This window comes from Cimex lectularius, unplaced genomic scaffold (assembly GCF_000648675.2).
Source record: "Cimex lectularius strain Harlan isolate CLEC.00 unplaced genomic scaffold, Clec_2.1 scaffold48, whole genome shotgun sequence".
NCBI lineage: Eukaryota > Metazoa > Arthropoda > Insecta > Hemiptera > Cimicidae > Cimex > Cimex lectularius.
Window position 1 is genome coordinate 1390259 of NW_019392708.1, and position 22037 is coordinate 1412295.

The 22037-nt window shown below is 34.3% G+C and overlaps 1 protein-coding gene across 17 annotated transcripts in view; it reads right to left on the minus strand.

Moving 5' to 3' along the window:
* The window catches only part of LOC106672937 (kinesin-like protein unc-104), a 78632-nt gene extending 57937 nt beyond the window's left edge, over positions 1-20695 (minus strand). For 15 of the 17 annotated variants that reach the window (XM_024226311.1, XM_024226310.1, XM_024226308.1 and 12 more), the window contains exon 1: positions 20546-20695. The gene's annotated coding sequence lies outside the window, so the exon portion shown is untranslated. Of the gene's footprint in view, positions 1-14565; positions 14701-20545 lie in introns of those variants that run through there. The other 2 variants (XM_014404759.2, XM_014404760.2) reach the window with 2 other exon arrangements.
* Between the last annotated feature and the right edge of the window lie 1342 nt (positions 20696-22037).

The following is a 22037-nucleotide window of genomic DNA, read 5'->3' on the forward strand; positions in this document are numbered from 1 at the left end:
AAGCATCACTCTTCACATTATCTGGCCATCGTAAAAAAATTGAACACAAATGTAAAAAAATAAACAAGCATATTGATAAATAGAGGATTAGAATCAACCCAGCTAAGACGAAGGCTATCCTATTTATTAAATGTAGATCTTGCATAACCGCAAACATTAGAGGTTCCACTTTGTCTTGGTCACTCTCCAATATATATCTCAGAATAATGCTGGATAATAAGTTAAATTTCGCATCACACATTTTCTTCCCATAAAGTTTAACCAGACTACAAAAGGAAAGAAGAAATTAGGTGAAAATCGAATAAAATTATGTGGTACACAGATGACTCCAAATCCAGTGTCCAAATATGAGCAATCTAATTCATTAGGGAAGTACATATATTTCAAGCTGAAATACATGCTATTAATGTTTGAGCCATAAAAAATCTTAAAATAGTTTGTACTGAAAAAATAGATTCTCTTAAGATAAGACAGCATTAGCACGTCAAAATATCACATCCAAAATAATCAGAACCTGGGAAATCATAACTAACAACCTATAGTGCCAATACATAAAGAAATTTTGAGTAATGGACAAGCAGTCAAACTAGCCAGAGTAGAATCTGCAAGACAAACTGGATACAAAAAACAAATTGGGATAACAAGATTCCAACGTAGATTCATTCATCTCTGAATAAGTCTACAGGAAAAAGAAGAATTGGACGAACTGTAAATACATTGCCGCAGTTGACAGGTCCTGGCATCTGAGAAAACACCTTCGAAACATGGGTATATTAAACAATAACCCGATTTGTAAGTTAAACACTGAGAACGAATAAAATGCCACCCATATTATCTTCGATGCGAACGGACCACTGGATCATAAACTAAAGTACCGAAAGAGAAAAAAGAATTGCAGCAATAACCTCTCAATGACCTTCTGCTTCTTAAAAGAATGATCGACAAAATTGAACTGAACTAAGAACTAGAAAAATATAAGTCGGAAAGGGGCAGGCTTGGGAATACCAAAACCTTGCTTCCTACCATCCTCATCATCATTCTCATCATTATACTCTAATGAAACTAAAACAAACCTGAAACAACAGGAAAGAGAAAAAAATTTAAAATAAATATGCCAATTAAGAGTTAAAATCAACCAGATAAAAATCGATTAATTTTGCTTTAATTACACCGATAATTAGTTCATAAAACAATATTTCCAGTATAAAAAATGAAAATGTAATATAATAAGACCATTAAAATAAAAACATTTCTTCATAAATAGTTGTTATCAGAATGTAAACTACAAGGTAAATCTAATACCCGCAAAAACGCTTAGTCTTGTTGATTCTATTTCGTGTTAAAGCGCTTAAGTAGTTAAGTGCTTTCTGCGAGGTTTTTTGTTAAATATAGCAGTATTAATTTTAAGTTCTGAAAGTATTTCACAAGTGTTTTTCCTATGATTATAAAATTAAAATAAAATTTTCAAGGCAATGATATTATGCAGTAAAACCTGCAACTCTTAACTGTAGCTGTAAATTTTTATAATGGAAAACCAATATTCAAATAGGACTATGTTTCAATTCATATTACAGATTCTTTCTAGTACTCTACCTTGAAGTTAAAAGGTTAAACAAAATACAAATAAAATTTGAAATCAACCAGTCGAAAGTATAATGTTGAATTTAGTTTAAAACATAAAAAATTAATTAGAATAATATACAAACTAACATAGAACTTACATAAATAAAAATTAATGATGAAATATTTATCTTTTATTTAATATTTTACTCTATCCGATCCGATACTTATTTAAATTTTAAAAGAAATACAAACGTTGGGTTAATAATTCTGTACGTTATATTTTGTTTTGTACGGTCTTCTATTGTTTTAAATAGTATACTGAACGTTTTTGTACTTCACAATTCATTTTCATTACATTGCCAATGATAACAAGGGTTTAATTTTTACAAACAAGGGTTGTATTCTTTCAATTTCAAACTCGGAGTCAAAAGTAAAAGTAGAAGAATTGAAATACAGTTTAACGAATTGTTTTGTTGGTGAGCTTTAATTACATCAACATCAACACAGCTGACATAATAAACCTGTTTTGTTTCCGAGGTGATGTGACTACGGTCTTTTAATATCGGATTGCACGATATAATTTATACCGATTTTACTTAGGTATTCGACAAAGTTAACCCACAACACCCTGATAATTAAACTTAGAGAACTCGATTTGTAAAACTTATATTTTAGCTAGATTTATTTCCTATATCATGAGTCGTAGACAAGTAGTAAAGAGTAGAAATTACCTGCATTATGTAGTAACATTATCGAAAATGCACCAAATATAATCAATGAAAAACTTCAGTTTTTCAACTCTATTAAAAACTCAATTAATTATGCAAGGTTTTGGTTGAAATGAAAAAGTTAGCGTCACGAGCGAGATTCGAACCAACGACCTTCGTCTCAATACGACGCTGCTCTAACAAAGCTAACGTGGGATCGAAGTCACGATAGCTCAAGTGGTTAGAGCAGCGGCGTATTGAGCCGAAGGCCGTGGGTTCGAATCCCGCTCGTGACGCTAACTTTTTCATTTCAACCAAAACCTTACATAAAAAGATTAATTAATTGAAAGAAGTAATTTGGTCAATAGACCACTAAATGTAATAGATCTATTAATCATGTTCAACCCACACTTCTTTTGGTTCTATTATTCTTCTCCCTTTCAACATCGGTGATCGCGATGATTGATGCAAATTACAAGGGCATTAGCGTGTACTGACGAAGTGGGTAATATTTTTTCAGGGATGCTGTCGGGCCTTCTTGAACTATTTATCACCTCGTGTAAACATTTGATTATATAGATGGAAAAAAACCATCGCTCTCAAAAGAAAGATTTGAAATTTCATTTTGTTCGCTATATTTAAGTCTAAACGTCAAATAAATTACATAATCTACTCAATTTATTATACAATTTTGTGTTTGAATAGAAAAAATTGTGTCAGGGGAGGATTCGTAATTCAATTTTACAATGTAACAGGGTAAAAAACTGTCGTTTCGCTCTCGTAGTCATGTTGGACGAGAAGAATTTCTTACGGAAGATTCTAGTTTGTCGTTTTCCAGATAATTCTGTTATTTAATGTTGAAAATAATCTGAATAAAATTCGCTTCTGTATTTTTTTTACTTTTGAAGACATTGTTTTAAACAAATTAATCACATTAATCGACTGAAGTTAAACGAATTTGGTCAAATACATTCACCGAGACTGTTTGAACTGATCGAATTTGTACTTGGTCGTATTAGAAGAAGAAGAAGAAGAAGAAAAATAACTTTATTCTGGGACTGGTGTCCCCTTAGAATAATTTACATGAGACAAAATATAATAACCTTCTATGAAGTCACATAATTAAAAAAAAAAAAAAAGGAAAAAAAAGATAGATAGAAATCGTGGCACAATGTATGCCAGTAAGGCGGGCCAGAAGAGAAAATTACGAGGTATATTAAACAAAGACAAAAATAATAAATGTTATCGTGAGGTCTCTGCTTGGAGGGAGAGGAGGTGATTATAAAGATGGGATTTAAATGAGGAGAAGGAGGCAGCGTGACGAATAGATAGGGGAAGGGAGTTCCAGAGTTTAGGGGCTCGGATCAGAAAGGATCTTTCGAAGGTATGGGTTGTATGTTGCGGAAGGATAAGGTCGATTGGGGATGAGCGGGTTTTACGGGTGTGATGTGAGGAGTTGAATTGGAGGGATTGGATGATATAAGGAGGACGACGAGTGTGGATGGACTGGAAAAGAAAGCAACCTAGGAAATACTGGGCACGGAAGGAGGGGAATAGCCAGGAAAGTTGGAAATACAACCCCGACACCCGGGATCCCCGAGGGGTGCCGTACACAAATCTTACGCAACAATTGAAAATACGCTTCAATCGCGCGTATTACACAACTTATGTTAGATATAATAAAATTTGCAATTCCTTTTATAACCGATTCAACACTATTTAGAAATTCGAAGTTTTCAGTCAAAATAAAACAGAAAACGTCTAATTTCATAGTACGGATTGGGATCACGAATAGCGAGGGAGATCGATGCCCCAGGCGCCAGTCTGTTCAGCCGAATCCAAGCTGACTCACACCGGCCATATCCCCGGCCATATCCTTCTTCACAGACCACATTGGGAGAGAGGATTACCACCCTGCGGTGACTCATGCCGGCTTCCTTACTCTTTACGCCGCCACCCTCTGTCACCACCTGGGGGTAATTTAAGACCAACAAGAATTTGTTCGGAAATATCTCGAGACGGATCAGAACAAGGCGGATCAATAGGTAAAGGATTTTGTTTTTCTAACGTTTCTTCAAAATTGTGTCAGATTAAAGGCCACACAGCAAAAAATAAATGGTTTCATGTATTACATTTCAGCCCCTATAGGACATTTTGTTATTAAACTACTAAATTCAGAACAACGAAACTGCCCTTGTTTTACATTAATTTTTTTTTTACAGTTTAACTATGGCGTTTGATGGATTTGTGAGATTTCCTCTTGGGATATGCGAGGTGATCTACAGTTTGATCATCTTATTTTGGTCTGCTCCTCGCTAATTTGTACGGTCAAAACGAACATACATACAGAAGGGGCCCTACTTAAAAAAAATTATATAAACCCACCACTCAATATTTCGAAAAAAAAACGAAAAGTTTTTGACGTCACAACGATCAAGGAACAGTTCAATCATCCAGAAGAACCAAGACTAAATTTCACAATGTTGTGAAAGTAATTAGTTCCCTCTGTAGAACATCATTTAACTTTCCTGGTGGCAGTTGTCTTCGTTAATTACTAAAAAAAATCGTTATTTTGCCTTTTTGAATGTTTATACAGATCACTAAAAACAATTTCGTAAACTTTGTATTTTATGAGGGTTACTCTTCAGGAACAGGTCCAGCAATGAAAATGGCGAAAAGCCGAAACGCTTCTGTCAGACCAGAACATAAGGCAGACAAAAACAACAACAGGTAGACAATATTTTTTCTAAAGTAGTACAGACCAAGCTATGGAACTCCATAATAGAGAACCTGTGTTTGAATAAAACCTCTTTTAATTCCAGCACTGTTTATTTTTATTTCATGGAAAGCTTTTCAACTTCTTTGCAGTCATTCTCAACCAATTAAATTTAAAAAAAATTAAATTTAGTGTTTTTTAAATTTAATTGGCTGAGGATGACTGCAAAGCAGTTGAAAGGCTTTCCATGAAATATAAACAAACAGTTCTGGAACTAAAAGAAGTTTTATTCAAACACAAATTCTCTAACAGGTAGAACAAAATAGTCGGAAACGACCGAACTGCAGGCTTTGAAAAATGCTTAGATTTGTCCGCATAATTTGCCACATTTAATTTTTAATGTTTTGTATTATATTTTTCAATAGAATAGTTAATAATAAGCAATCGCTATTGAATTAATACTAAAATCAGTTATTATTCAAATAATTGACCGATTTGGGTGAAACACAATGTATGTCAGTCTTCACGACTCACAAATGGCGAATATATCAATAATCATGCTGAACATGCACTGGTAAGTTACTGGGTATGTCTCGCGTTTCGGCATTGCGCCATCTTCAGTGATGAACTCTGGAAACGCGTCTGAATACTCAAAAACCAGCGAGTAGGAGACCGACCTGTAAGTGACCCTGAGCAGGTTCAGCGTGAGCTCACCGACTCGCCTACCAAAACCCATTATCGAGGTATAATGCTTAGACAGTATACAGCAAGATAAAAGTAAAAATAAAACGTAGAAAAATCGAATTTACAAAAACGAACAGGATTGGCTTGCTAAGAAGTCGATTATAAGCTAAAAAAGAAATGTTTCAGTTTTTCGCCCATTTCGAAAGAATTGTTGCACACAGGACCACTTTTCTCATGTTCTGAAGATATATTTGAATGTTTTTAAAGGAACCGTTCTTATATGTAACATAAATATATAAAAAAATTGAAACGTTACTTTGTTTTTAGTCGTCTGATTGCTTATTAGTTTCTCAATTCGATAAAAAAATAATCTGATCAAGTACCATTTTAATTAGCGATGATTACGACCCCGTGTATACTTTATGCATTCGACGTATACATTTTTGTTAATAATATCTTATTATAATTGTTAAATAGTTATGAAATGTAAAAACTACTTAACGTTGTCGTTTTATTAGTACACCAATGAAAAGCTGGCACTATCAGAAGATTCCCAATATTTCAAACGCAGAAATGTTGGTATTTCCTAATGGCAATGTTATTTGCCCACAAAGGTCAACGCCCGGTAAATTAAACGAGCGAGATACCTTCAAAGGAGGTAAGCAATTTCTCGGCAAAGGGAAAAGCTCCCAGTGCTTTTTCCAACGCAATTCTCGTGGCCCGATAGGAGGGCTATTCCCGCGAGTAATGTTTCACAAAAATGTTCAGGCACAGTTAATACCAAGGGCAGAATGTAGGTCATTGTATCGCTCCCCTGGGCGTCCGAATCAAATCCAGTGCGCCGTTCAAATCGAAATAGTTCAAACACCTAATAGACAATTTATTTCATAAAGTGAAACAAAAATTGGCATTTAACCGCTTAGAACATTAAACAGCCTTGTTTTCAAAATCGGCTAAACATGGAAAAATTCTATTCCGGAATTACAGCAAGACATTTTAGATATTTACTATGACCGTTTTAACTTAAGAAAACCTTAGCAAACCTAGCAAACCTTAAGAAAAAACGCTATCTGTTTACCATCTATTATCACAAGAATAAGGCACTAATATGTACTGTTAGTAATAAATACTTATAAATATGTATACTGTACATATATAAATATGTATCAGTATGTACATATACACTGTTTTATATATATATAAAGAAAAGATAATATGTATGTAGTATTCAGAGTAATTACCGAAATTATAACATATTTACGCCATATTTTTCTTGAGTTTAAATTTGTTTCTAATAAAATTTAAGGAGATAGAACTTCAAATGAAATTTCAACACACAATAAAAGCCAAATGCAGACTGTAAACAGGGCAAGATTATTCTTAGTTGCTTTTAATTATTTCGTAAATGGAAAGCTGACTCTCGGAATCATTGCAATGTCAAAATACATTTTAATACGATTTTTAACAGCTCGAATGAGATTTTTTGAACAGATTATGGTGAAAGTAGAATAATCGTGATATTCCATGAGTAAAACTTTAAACAGGCATAAACTTGTTAATTTTTAACCAACCTTCATGATTTTGTTTTTATTTTCTTAAAAATATATCTAGTTCCATCCTCAAGAGGTGGATTTTTCATCACTAAAATCATCTACATGTGATTTCGAGGTCTCGAATAAAACCTAACCCAACCCAAACCATCATAAAATCCTGAAAAAATAACAAAAATAAATAAGATGGCTACAAAAATGAAATTTGACAGACCCCTCCATATAAACAAGAGACGGGAAGTTAGTGTCCGAGTGGATCGAGGTCACGATAGCTCAAGTGGTAGAGCAGCGGCGTATCTAGCCGAAGATCGTGGGTTCGAATCCCGCTCGTGACACTAACTTTTCTATCTCAACTAAAAACCTTAATTAATTGAAATATATTAATTGGTCGAGCGGACCACTAAAACTAGAGAATTGGATATTTAGAAGGATAAAAATCTTTCTGGGGTTTGCAAATAATGAAAAATCCATAGGAGATCGTTCAGGGCGCAGCGGAAAATAGGGAGACAAGCGTTCCCGTTCGTGACCCGAGGAAAAAAGACAAATTCATATAAAAAATATCACCGAAATCTTTCATCCTACAATTTGATTAATACAAATCAAGTTATGTTCCAGCAGCTTTATACTCCGAAAGCCTTAGAAGAAGAATTAAGAACTTACAGTACAAAAAGATTTCTTTTACAAAGCATTTCCACATTCTTTTATGTAAAAACAATTACTTAAAAACGACAGAATAATAACAACTTATATAAAATCAATGAGATTTAATCAGCCCAGCAGTTTTTGTTGTTTATTTACTTGTCTAAATAAAAAAATGCGAATTTAAAAAATATATTTGAAACTTTTTTAAACTTAGTCTAATATTTATTGTAACACAAATACAATAATATTTGTCAGTTGTTTTAATAACATTAGCCTAAGTAATTGCATTGCTGTTAGGAAACGCTACTTCAATTACAAAAGCAGAAAAGTCTAATTAAAACGGCCATTTTCTTGGTTAAGTATGAAACGAAAAGAGCAGGGCAATTTACTCTAAAGAGGGAAATGAATAGAACCCGTAGGACACTTAACAAAAATGGTGGGTGGCCATCGGAAAGTAAAACTAATTACTGTTGTACATACAATAACAATAAGAAAAATAATAGCAAAGGAATTATGAAATTTCAAACGAAAGGCAAGATAATGAACAAAACGATTTCATATTACTGGAATAACAGTTATTGTTTGTACAACTAAAATGGAAGCTCAAATAATTTTATTTCATATCATTCATTCACTTAGGAGGTCCCAAGGCCAATGGCGGTTCAGTAGTCAGGAAGGATGGATTATCTGGAAGGGTGTGAGATTAAAGGTCAGTGATATAAGGATTTGTGTGACAAGTTTATCATTTGTGAAACTTCTTGGAGTTATTTGTGGCTACATCATATTGTGAATGGTATGATTATATACATAAAAAGAGGTATTCACCACGATGGTTCGGAAGATCATTGTAAGGACTGAATACGTTGGAGGTTGGGTACCAAATGGGTCATGAGGTCAAAAGAGTCAGTTTTGATCGATTGTTCAGAAGTCTGAAGCGTTCGTGTTTTTTGAGTCGCATGTGTGTGTTCCATGTAAGCCGTTTTGTCAGTGTATAAGGTAGTGGACTAAATTAGCTAGTGAGAGATGAATACTATTGTAATAGTAGGAAGATTGCTTCCTTGTTATCCTTCGTAAGATGAAACTGACATGTTCACGTTTTTGTACGTTTATTGTCATTTTCCACAGCTTAAACCAGTACTCAAAAGATGCCAGGACACAAAGGAGTTCTGGGTAATGAAACGGCAGACCAATTGGCCAGAGGTGCATCTGCAAGACCAACGAATGCCCAGGACCTATAATTGCGACAATCATAGATCCGGCATCTGAGAATGGCTACACAAAAACCCAACAAGGTTCCAGAATCAGTAAACTTATAATTAAACAACCCTCACTAAAACTAGCAAACACATTGTTACAGTTAGCTATGGTTCAACTCAGGAGAGTCGTATCTGGTTGTATTCAATTATGATCCCATGTGTAGGTTATGCAAGAAAGAGGAAAAAACTGCCAAAACTATCTTCGAATGTGACGCAACTACTTAATGAAGACTTGACCTAGAATATCAAGAAGACTCGGGAAATAGAATTGTAACAATGACCTATTATTTCTTAAAAGAAGGATCGATTATTCAACTAAGAAACAAGGAAAAGCAAAGAATAGTGCACTGCTTGGATAATACAAAAAAACCCGCTTCCTAGCATTCCATTATCATCCTATTACATGGGCTTGCAGGTATCTGGTTAAGAAGACGGATTCTTTATAAGTGCAAAGGATGAAGTATCATCCGCATAAGTGGTACGGATATTTTCAGAACGAGTAGGAATGTCTGCGGTTTAGGCTATATTTTATGCGTTCTGTATTGTAAAGTAAGAAATGGACGAAATTTAGGTATGAATCCTTGTAGCCATTGAGCGAAACTGTGTGTCCGAAGGATAGAGTACAACCTGGAAAAACTCAAGCAGGCGAGAGGATAGCTTGAATGTCTTACTTAAACGCACATCGCTTCCTAGTAACACCCAAGGCAAGGTGTCGATCCATGATGCCGATGGCTGTAGACCTGTAGATGTCTTTTCAATGCCGTTTTCTTCGTCCAGTGAGGTCTATCGAGCAATCCAGTCTTGTTGGCTGAAAAGATACCGAGCAGGCGATGAGTCCTAAGATACTTCCTTGGGTACCCTGCATCTGTGCTATATGCGACTAGTTAAAATGGAAAACAGTCACAAGCTGCCAGAGCAACCATGAGTGTCATATCCAATCCAAGTAACACACCAGAACAACAATCCCTTCGCTGCATATCAACAACTCAATGGCACTGCTGAATAGTGCAATAAGAGCATCCAAACCCAAACTAGTGGTCAGGATAAGGATGGGGAGAATTTTTTTTAAGAGTTTTTCTAGGATTTTGCCTATAATGATATGCAGTTTTGAGATTTATTAGGCTCTACTATCAGCCGGATGAGATAAAAGTTCCATTGGGATGGAAAGTAAGTGATAATCAAGTAGAAAATAAAAGATGTTACAATACAATAAACCTAGAAAATTTGGTTCTTTTCTCTTAACTCTCATAGATAATTAGAAAAAATACCTATAGCATATAGATAAATAAGAGGCCACAACAAAAATTTGCTAGAAAGAAAGTAGATATTATGACCTTTCACAAAAATCAAATTTAATTTAACTAACAACTGATTATTTTGCAAAGAAGACAGTTACAAAACCACTTGTAACTATCTGTCATTCGTTTCGTCTACTTTCTAACAGTATTAAATTAAAACACAAAGACGATTTTTAGGCAGTGACTCCCAAAACAAAAAAACATTTTATAAGGCCTTTCTTATAAAATGGCCGAAGCATAATTTGAAAATAATATCGGCCTTGAGTTCCACCATCACCGTATTGATTACAAGCGGAGCGGTAGCATGTAGTTAACCAACGATATTGCCGCCACCCTGTCTACCAAGAACGAAACGTCGTCCAATTTTTCCCAAATAATCGCGACACTTGTAAAAAAAAACTGAAGACCAATTTTAAAAGATAAAATATTGGGCTCGATTTCGAGCATGGCAAAGGGGCGAACTTGTAAAGCAAATTCACCCAAGGGTATCACATTGCTAAATAAACTTGAAGAACCCTCGACTACAAAAGTGGAATCACAATTCAAACAGCCACGGAACAGAAATATAAATATTAACCAACTTTCACTTGATCAAAATACATTAAAAAGTAAAATATCAATAGTGTACAACCACATTGTTATTGAGTACTGAATAACGTGAATTGATTTCTACTTATACATTATGTACAGTACTTATATTGAATTTACTGTTTGTTGAATAAATTGAAAACTGGGTGTATGAATACTATTACATTTTATAATCCTGGGGAAGCAAGACTCCAAAGGCCTATTATAGCCAAGGAGATATAGTATATTTCGAGCAAAGTTACAGATTTAACAAGTTGGCCATTAAACAAACCACGAACCCATTTGGAAAACGACTAAGACAAATCCTTCCTATTGACAAAAATGCTATGGTATTATGATACGTAAATGCGAAGATAAATAGATCGAACGAATATGGCAAAAAATAAAAGGCATATACAAAGAACGTATAACACGACTCGCCCCACAGCAAACCGTCAAAAATACATAAAATCACGAACCTCTAAACGACAGACAAAAAGGACGCAAACTGAACATACTTGAAAAATATACAAACATAATCCATTTAACACTAAACAACTTGGAAAAATGACCAGACTTAATTATTAAAGGGCACTGTAAAACAAAGTCAATGCCGACACACGCACCCCCTCTCATGACCTTATAAAAGAGACTTGAGTTCACAGAAATCACACAGACTCAACACGGAAGTTGTCGAATGGCGACCACCTAGAATAGCCAGGCTAGAAATGATATATCAGCACCAAATTTAAGGATCACGAGCGCGCAGACTACAAGGAGAAATTTTTAAAGAAGTAATATAAATAACAATCTTCCTAAAATGACACAATTTAAAATAAAGTGTTAAAAGTAAAAAGTTTGGATATAAATAAACGACAAAAGTAAATCATGCATTGTGACACAAACAGAAATTTAAACTTAATGATTGTAATATTTTCCTATGATATAAGCACACAAATTAACAAATTAAAGTTCATATAAATCACTTACAGCATTCAAAACTACTGATTATAAAGAAAATGTCTTCATCCACTAAAGGCACGGACAATCGAAGATAACCCCACCCTTCACGACCTTACAAAAGAGACTTGGATTCATAACAATCACACAGACCCAACACTAACACGCAGATTAAAATGTTCAGTAAGGACAGTGCATCGCCCTGCAGGCCACAGAGAAATCTTACAAAACAAATACAAACATTTAAAAGCATAAGAAGTTTTCCGTCCTTAAAAAGAAACTTCAAAAGCGTCCAGTATTACACAATTATATTGGCTAATTATAACCAAAGCAATCCTTCTTTCATGTCTTTCTTTGAAGATTATTGTTACTTTTTAAGTTAGAATTTGTCCTCCTTGAAGAATATAGCGTTTTACTTGCAATGATTCCTTTCTTGTTTTTATTAAAAATAAAGACTTCCGTTATGAAAGATTCAACAAGAGAGTCTTGCAATATTCAAGTCAAGGTGGTGAGATCTGGAATCAAATAAGAAGGCTGTAAAATCTTCGCGGGTGCCATCTGTATTTTTTCTCGAATTACAGAGCTATAAATGTCTTACATAGCTACTTTATAAAAAAAAACAAGGACACATGTCGCAAAGCGTACTTTCTACCACCATGTGTAGATTGATCATTATCGGGTTCATGTTTTATACAAGAGAATTGATAAATAATATATTCACAAGCGATTTTTTTAGCCTATTACATTACAATTGCGATCAACCACCATGAACAGGAAAGTCACAAAAGCGTAAAAATAAAATAAAGCTTATCTTTTAGGTAATTTTAACGATCATTTGGCTTTTTTTACTAAACATCAGCAATTAATTTGAATTGAGAACGTCCAGACAATTTGGTAAAAATTTTAGTTGAAGTTAGTATTATCTTTGAATCTATGTTTCTCTAATGCGATTGTTGTTCGGCTGACAGATTAATCCAAGCCATTAGTGACATTTCGTTTAACTATATTTGACATACTTGTTTTATCATAATAAAAACTATTATTAACATGCGATTGTTATTGTTATTATTATTTATTAATCGTTTTATGTAAGGTTTTGATTGAAATGGAAAAGTTAGTGTCACGAGCGGGAATCGATCTCAATACGCCGCTGCTCTAACCACTTGAGCTATCGTGGCCGAAGATCGTAGGTTCGAATCCCGCTCGTGACACTAACTTTTTCATCTCAACCAAGACCTTACATAAAAAGAATATGGCACTCGGCGCATTAAACTTAAAATTCTGTTGTTGTTTTTTTTCACTCATCTTTCTCATTGACTCACTTTTTTTTTAATATTAGAGATCCTCCTCTATTTTCTTCAAGTTACCAAATTACTAACAAAAGTATTTCCGTATGATAGTAGTGGATATTCCAATGAGGTTCACCTACAAACACGAGACAGTGTCAAGCCTGATCAGATTTATTCCACAAGATATTTTTCGTGGCGGGTTCAATGCCATTATTCAAGCTAATAAATTACCTTCACCCACTCTCACCCCAGAATGCTCGATACTCCCGGGGTGGGGAGATCCCTTCACCCACGTTAATTATTTATACCAACTCAAACCAACACAGCACACATAATACCTTCGATTATTTTTCGATATACACTAAATCCTCTCATAGTCTGATAGGTATTGGAATAGAGATCCGTGCCTGTTGCGGTAATGCCACGAGCAGGGACTCCATAGCTCGTTCTCCAGGCTTTAGCTTTCTATATTGTACATTACGGTCAACAGTCCGTGAATACTGAGGAAGCGGTTTCTTTCCCACCAGCAAATGCCCGAGCGTAAAGGCGGCCATACACGTAAAATAAATCCTCAAATTGGGATTTTCTTGAGGATTCAGTCCACCGAAATCTCGGCCACACACGAAGACGATTTTCCTCTAGGAAATCAATACCTAGTTCTGTGTTGATTGGTGGTGGTTGTTGGTTGTTCTCGTGATTTTGGCCTCAATAGTCGGCCTGATAGATTAATCCAAACCATATAGTGACATTTCGTTTAAATATATTTGACATACTTGTTTTATCCAATAAAAATTATTATTAACATGCGAATGTTATTGTTATTATCATTAACTTATGATTTTTCCTTCATGAAAGTGGGATAATAGGTCATCTCAAAAAAAACCACAACCAGTTTTTATCCACAACGTTTCGGATTTATTTTAATCCTTCCTCAGGTAAGTTAACGCAATGGTTAAAACACTGGTCGTCAGTCATTAATAAACATTAATGTTATCTACAGTTTATTTTAAAAAAGAGCCAGTGTGGTACAGATTTAAGTCTTTCAGACTCCGAACAAACGTGTTATTATTATTAATTAATCTTTTTATGTAAGGTTTTGGTTGAAATGAAAAGGTTAGTGTCACGAGCGGGATTCGAACCCACGACCTTGACACTAACTTTTTCATTTTAACCAAAACCTTACATAAAAAGATTAATTAATTGAAAGAAGTAATTTGGTCAATCAGACCACTAAATATAATGGGGTTATTATTATTGATAATTGAAAATGAATGAAGAAAACATTGTTTTATGTTTTAAAAAAGTGTTACAAAATCGTTACAGACTTTCTTACCAAGGCCAGTTGATCAGGGTTGGTGAACAAACCGATGACAACCAAAACTCAGTTGAACTTTCAAACCATTAAACTCCGACTGTTCTTTGATCTCTGGTAGGACCGAAAATTCATGTTGTTCAGCACATGAGCGTTCACGCCAATGACGATGCATGCGACGGTAATCAGATCTAACTACGGTCGGTTTACGTGGAAAAGGTCAAACAACCGACAAAACCTCGACCTCCCGTCGACCATAAAGTCAACGCCATCTACTAACGATTGAACCGTTTTTACGCGTGAGATTGTTTTACGATGAAAACATGCGAACTGAATTTTGTGCCTATGTTTGGTGAAAACTCTTAAATAACGTAAATAATCTTATAGTAATTAAATATAAAACGTCAAATTTGAAAGAAGGAGAAAGTACTTTATTCTGAGACTAGAGTCCCCTAAGAATAACGAAAAGGTCATAAAAATTGTTTACAACTGTGGCACTCAAATTAATGAAGGCTTGACGTTAACATCAAGTAAAATAAGTTGAAAATCACATTATAAGAAATAGAAATAATAGTGGCAGTAACTAGTTGTTTTTTTTTTTTTTTTTTTTTCAAACATCGTCATACACTGTAAACTTAGAAGTTGAGAACAGGAAAGTAACAAGTTTTTCTAATTTAACAAAAGCACCTAACAATAGTGTGACTATGTTGTCTTTGTTTGGAAGGAGATGAGGTGTTAGTACAGGAGGAATTTAAAAGAGGTAAGGAAGGGAGCTTTGTGGACTGGCAAAGAATGAGAATTCCTGAGATCTTTGGTTCGAGCTAGGAAGGACCTCTCCAATGTGGAGGTTTTATTATGAGGAAAATATAAGTTATAAAACGATGTGTATTAAGAGAGTGGATAGAGAATTTGAACTGAAGTAGCTTGAAAATATAGTGAGGTCGACGAAAGTTTATGGATGGTAAAGGAAGGAGTCTAGGAAATACTTTTTGCAGAAAGAGGGATAAAACTAGGATAGGTCTGAACAGGTGTGACACTAGACATTCGGGGGTGCCAAAAATAAATCTGACAATTCATCAGTCTCTTCAGACGCGCGTTTTGTTCCTTCTGAAGTCCACCATAAGCGAAGAGGGGTCCACACAGCTATAGTCGAAGAGACGAAAGGTGAGGGAGGAGACACAGCCGGGACCGGCGGAAAACGTGGGATCCAGTACAGGATTCGTCGGTAAATTTTGGAAATGTGTAGTTTCCAAGAGAGGTTTTCGTCGAAGGTAACACCGAACTTTAACAAATTACTCAACTTATAGCTATTGTGCACACCGTGCAGATGGATTTACTATAAGAATGAAGTTGCACAATAAAGAATATTTTTTCAAATGTTCAATTCTTTTTCAAACATTACGAGTGTATAATGATCTATTAAATACATCTGGGACGATATGCTATTAGAAAGTCTTTCACTTACAAAAAAAGTAACAAAATGTACTACGTCAAACTAAATCGATATTTACACGAACAATAGCAGTCTTACCGTTCTTTGTTTTACGCTAAACAAAAGAAAGCGCAACCCACTGTAGGTTGATTAAAGCTTAATACATTTCGTTCCAAAATGAACCAGTGAACCATTTACACGAATCATAATATTGATGAAAATGTCAGGTCGTAAAATAAATTTGTAGCATTATTTATGGTAAATTCAATGAAGCTAGTAAATATTCATTCACGTTATCATTGCCAACTTATGAGATAACGTTGTTTTGTGTAAAAAAATCTATTACAAAAATCATTACAGACTGTATTGCCAATATAATTGTGAAATACGGGGCAAGCTTTTAAATCTTCTTTTTAACGAGGGAAAACTTATGCTTTTAATTGGATGTATTAATTTTTTGTGAGATTTCTCTGTGGTGTGCGGCGTGATGAACGTGTGATTTGGCCCTTATCCATTATTTTTGGTCTAACTATCCACACTTCTATCAGATACGTTTCGGTATTTTGCCATCATCAGTGGGATTTTGTTAAGTCAAGTCTCTTTTTTCGATTTAATTTCCTATAGCGTGTCGCACGGTGGGGACAAAACGCAAAAAAATGCAAAAAATTCAGTAACATCCAGGCTATTTGAGGTAAGTTCCCCAAATTTGAGGTTTACGTTTTCTGGTGCGCTGAATCCAAGGAAACTTTTTCGAATCGATTGGACCACAGCAAACCGTCCAAAATTGTGGCCAAAATCCAAACATGAAACATCACCAATAATCATCCTGGATATGTTTTACTATGAGCTGAATTCAATAAAACTGTTCTAAAATCGATTGGCCCACAGCAAACGTAAAATAAAAACTGAACACACGAGTTTCCCAATGGTCATTTATTTCATTGTTTTTGCTATTTCTGTTAAAGTCGTAAACTGATTTTTTTAAGTGAAATTATTAATATTTTGGGTTTTCATTAAAATACCTTACTTTCAAAATTTTAAAAATTCTTAGTGAAAGGCTTTCTGCAGTGAAGGATATACTGCACTTCTCTGTTTGCGTGAATGGAAAGCAATTAGAATCGGTATACTGATCGATTATACTGATTTGTTATTCGAAGAATATACAATAAATCAAAATTGAACTGACCAAATAACCCTACCCTCAAGGACACCTTTCTTATGGGCCCAGGCAAAGTCCAACCATCAACTCTGGTAACTGGGGGGTAACCAATGATGGAGGCATTTTCCCATTTTATTTTCCTATACCATATCTATCCTCTCCTTATTTTCCTTTCCCTTCCTTACCCCCTCTATTTTGGCAGAGGCTTCCTGGGTTGCTGAACCCGCACCCCTCAGGCAACGGGTGCATCAGTAGGGGGCTCGTATCCCAACTTAAAAATAGCACCGAACCACGGGAGTCGAGTATCCAAGCGACTCTACTAATTGAGGTTGGACTCGTGGCGGTCGTAGTTTGCAAACAAATTGTACCTTAGCTGAAGTGTACCCGCCAACCGGAGCCGGAGATATCTCTCCGGGGTGGTGAAAGGCACTGCTGAAAGACTGTGCCAGAAACCACAAAACTGCTGTTTTCAAGGCACATGTATGGATGTGCTGTTTTTAGAGCACTTCTGAACTTGGTTAGCATTGCACCACCTCGCTAACCAAGGGATGTGACAAGTTCATGCATGTAAAATCTTTCTGGTGTTCTTCTTCAGAACACTGGGCGTCTGAGAAGTACCCTCGGGGATAAGTCCGGACGTTAAAGATCTTCATGGGTCCCAACATCCATAAGTAAAGATGGGAACATCTGACCAACCAATTACTATAATTATATACCTACTACAAAAGTCGATAATTTTTTACACTTCGTCTGCAATGAAACGAAAGTTTGTGATACTTTAAACGTATATCTTTCATTAAATAAATTAAACGTTTCATGACGCGATATTTCTGATATCTGATTCGTATTCTACATAGTAAAAGAACAATAACATTCTAGGTCTACAACTAAACAGAAAATGGCCAAATTTATTGTATTTTCGAGATTTTAAGCAAGTAGCTCAATTTAAATCAGTGCTCCAATCAGATAGGCAGATAAAAACCACAGAGATAGTAAGTGCTTCGATGTTTATACAAGGAAGAAAGACGGTACCAAAGCAAAGAACAATGAAGCTTTTTTTGGACGTCTAAAAAACCGAATATTCCTCGAATAGTTCTGGTTTTCCCTCAACTAATCCACCTGATTCCACCCCACGTTGAATTTTGTCTTTACATAAAAAGAAATTAGGGTGAAATTTTTTTACAAGTTGTATATCTTGCAAAATTTATAATTTTCAGGTTTCAGCAGTGATTACTGGTTCAATTTTTAACCGTCAAACCATTATTACAGCCTTATTCTTTAGCTCAAATACTGTAAGAAAAGTGAACTGGATAATCAAAATTTCAGTTTTAGGAAATCGATATTTTGCCGACTTTGCCTCACTGTGTGACAGTCAGCACTCTACCGCGTTCATGCCCTTGAAGTCATTCCTTTAAAGCATTATGTTCTAAAGTTTCGCCACTACTCAGATAAATTTCTATTTTAAGTAGGATTTACCAAGTCCGTCGCTGGCTTGTAGTTTACAGATTATTCTTCATGTTGATTTCTTCAATGGCATATTGGAACAGATGTAGACGAAATTTTTGGGAATAGCTTTTTATAAAATAGCCCTTTTTCCGTTTCGCTGTACTGACATTGCCAACTGTCCAGTGTTATTTTATTCCAAGGGCAAATCAAGAAGAGGCGAGAATCTTTATGATCTTATGGCCTAGGGCCATGTGGTTCTTATAGTTAGGCCCCTTCATACCCATACCAGTACCATTTTCCATCTTTGGGTTATCTGTAGTATTTTGGGAAATTTTTTATGATAAGCCAGAGATAGTTTCAGCCATGTCAATTAATTAAATTTGTCGAAGATTTTGTAGTTGTCGTAATTCATGTGATACTTGTTTTGGAGTACATTCCCTATAACGAACTGAGAGAACTGGAGAATGAAATAGTCCACTTTTGGGATAAGGGTGAAAAAAATGTTTAGTATTACAAGATGGACTACAATGGGGATTACAAGATATCGACACCTTTGAAACACCGAGGAGTTTTAGCCTTTCCTTTGACTAGAGGGTTTTTAAAATTCACCAAGCATACTTTTGCAAAGAGCAAAGTTAAACGCTCCTTTGAAACTTTTCCTCTTTGACAACGCTCATTTTTTAACTGCGTAGTTTTATCTCGAAGAGCGTTAAAAAATAAATCCACCATCACAGGATAAAATGATTTTGCATTCACAATCGGAGCAATTTTAAGTTTTTCCATCGAGTTAAGTAACCTTGGTCCTTCTCTCCAATAATGGCCATAAAAGAAAATCTGTCTTTTTCTAAATATGTCGAGCCAACCTGAATAAACGTTTGCTGAGCAAAGCCTCCTATGTGTTTTATTCGCCTTCCAATTTTTCCAATATTTCTAAATTACGATTGTGCCACTTTCCATGTATGTTTAAGTACTACTTCAGTGTGTTCAGTCTCGAATTTGAGATGGGAAGTTAGTGTCCGAGCGGATCGAGGTCACGATAGCTCAAGTGGTAGAGTAGCGGCGTATTTAGCCGAAGGTCATGGGTTCGAATCCTGCTCGTGACACTGACTTTTTTATCTCAATCAATACCTTCATAAATATTAATTATTGAAAAATGTTAGTTGGTCAATCGGTCCACGAACTGGAATGGATTTATAAAAGTATTGACCCCAATTAGACTAGTTTGTTCTTGTATGCAGGTTGATGGAGGAATATTGAGTACTGAGTAATATAATGAATGCAATGCAATAAGTATGAATGTATTTATTTGTGTAAATGCGTATTGAATGTTGTTGCAATATTTAAGTATATACAAAATTTATATATATATATANTTAACTTTTATTATATATAATACTATTTAACCATCAGACCCTCTTCATTCACTCAAATAAATATAAATATTTTTTAAAAAAACAGAAGAAATATCATTAGACACGTATCTTTCACATTTTTTAGTTTGATTATTAAAGAAAAATGTGGGTGAAGCATACAACTCTGATCATCCTGTGTGTCTTTTATAATTATTAAAAAAATTTTATAATTTTGCGGTCACAATTTTAAAATATTATACTGAGAAGAATAATTAATAATAATTGTTATTAATTTATAAAAAGGCGGCAAAAATTGTAAATCGAATTCAACAGACAGCTCAGCGCTACCTATCGGATCCTACATTCAAATCTCCGCTGATCCAAGTCGACTTTCTGTCAAATGATAACACAACATGATAATCAGATAAGACTTAGGGACACTCAACTAGTCTACATTCTAAGGCTATCTACAAATATTTCAAGCCAATACTTTTATATATTTTTCCCATTCAGGACAAGAAAATCATTGTACCGAGTCATATAATTCAAAAAATTAATTAATCATCGAAATGAACATATATAAAAATGGTTAAAAAAATAAAATATAAATACCTTATATTACATTGTCTTGTGGTAGTAGGCTGACACGAGTCACTGATTCCGGTTTGTTTAAACAGTGAACTGATAGGAACCGATAGGTCAAACCTTTTGGGCTTTAAATCGCCCAAACAAAGCTTAATCAGCATTGATTGTTACCAGACATTTAGGTTACTGAGACGTCCAACCTAGCGTGTATAGTAAGAACTGTTAAATCAATGACGCCCTATAAAATATCTAATTTGATTAAGACACTTGAATATTATAGGTTTTTACAATAGTGTTATTGAGAATTTCAAGTCATTGTTGTCATAATGCATAAATAGTCAAAAATACATATAGTATAAATCTTTTGTACTTGAACTTTCAATACTTATAAATTACACCAAAAAATCAATGCATCTTAAATAGACAAATATAATATATCATTACAATTACACAGTTTTTATCATGAAAAACATCAGCAAGTTTTAGTATAAATGCATTCATAAAAGCTACAAAAGTAGATCTTTTTTTAGCTTATTGTTCTATTCATAGATTTTGTGATTAAAATCATCCTTTTCAATGTCATATTTCATTTGAGTCATGAAGCAGTTTTTTTTTTAGTTTTTTAATATATATAATTTAATTAGACAACCATGTAATTTATTCTGCTATATACTCAAGCCTGGCAGAAAAAAGGACAAAATGGACCAGTAAAGGCAATAACAGGAGTGCAGGGAAAGTTAAATTAAATACAAGTAGTGGCTAAACATTTATAAAAGTAGTCAAAAATGAATGTTCATACTGTACAATATTATTCTAATTTTGAGACAAAAGACTTTTTTTAACTGGTTGTAATGATGGTTTTATTCACACATTGTGTAAGTAAAAATCTGTGAGCAAAACCATCCTTTTCAACTGTTGAAGACATGCCATATTTAATTTGAGTCATGAAGCAGTTTTTTAAAAAAAATTTTTTAAATATATATAATTTAATTAGACAACCATGTAATTTATTCTGCTATGTACTCAAGCCTCACAGAAATAAAGGAAAAATGGATGAGTAAAGGCAATAACAGAAGGAATGTAGGGAAAGTAAACTAAATTCAAGTAGTGGCTAAATAGTTTATAAAAGTAGTCAAAAAATGAATGTTCATACTGTACAATATTATTCTAATTTTGAGACAAATGACTTTTTTTTAACTGGTTGTAATGGATGGTTTTATTCACATATTTTGTGAGTAAGACCACCCTTTTCGACTGTTGAAGACATGAAATATTTCATTCGAATCATGAAACAGTTTTTCTTTTTATATATATAATTTAATTAGACAACCATGTAGTTTATTCTGCTATATACTCAAGCCTGGCAGAAATAAAGGACAAAATGGATGAGTAAAGGCAATAACAGAAGGAGTGCAGGGAAAGTTAAATTAAATACAAGTAGTGGCTAAATATTCTATAAAAGTAGTCAAAAAATGAATGTTCATACTGTACATTATTCTAATTTTGAGACATTCATATT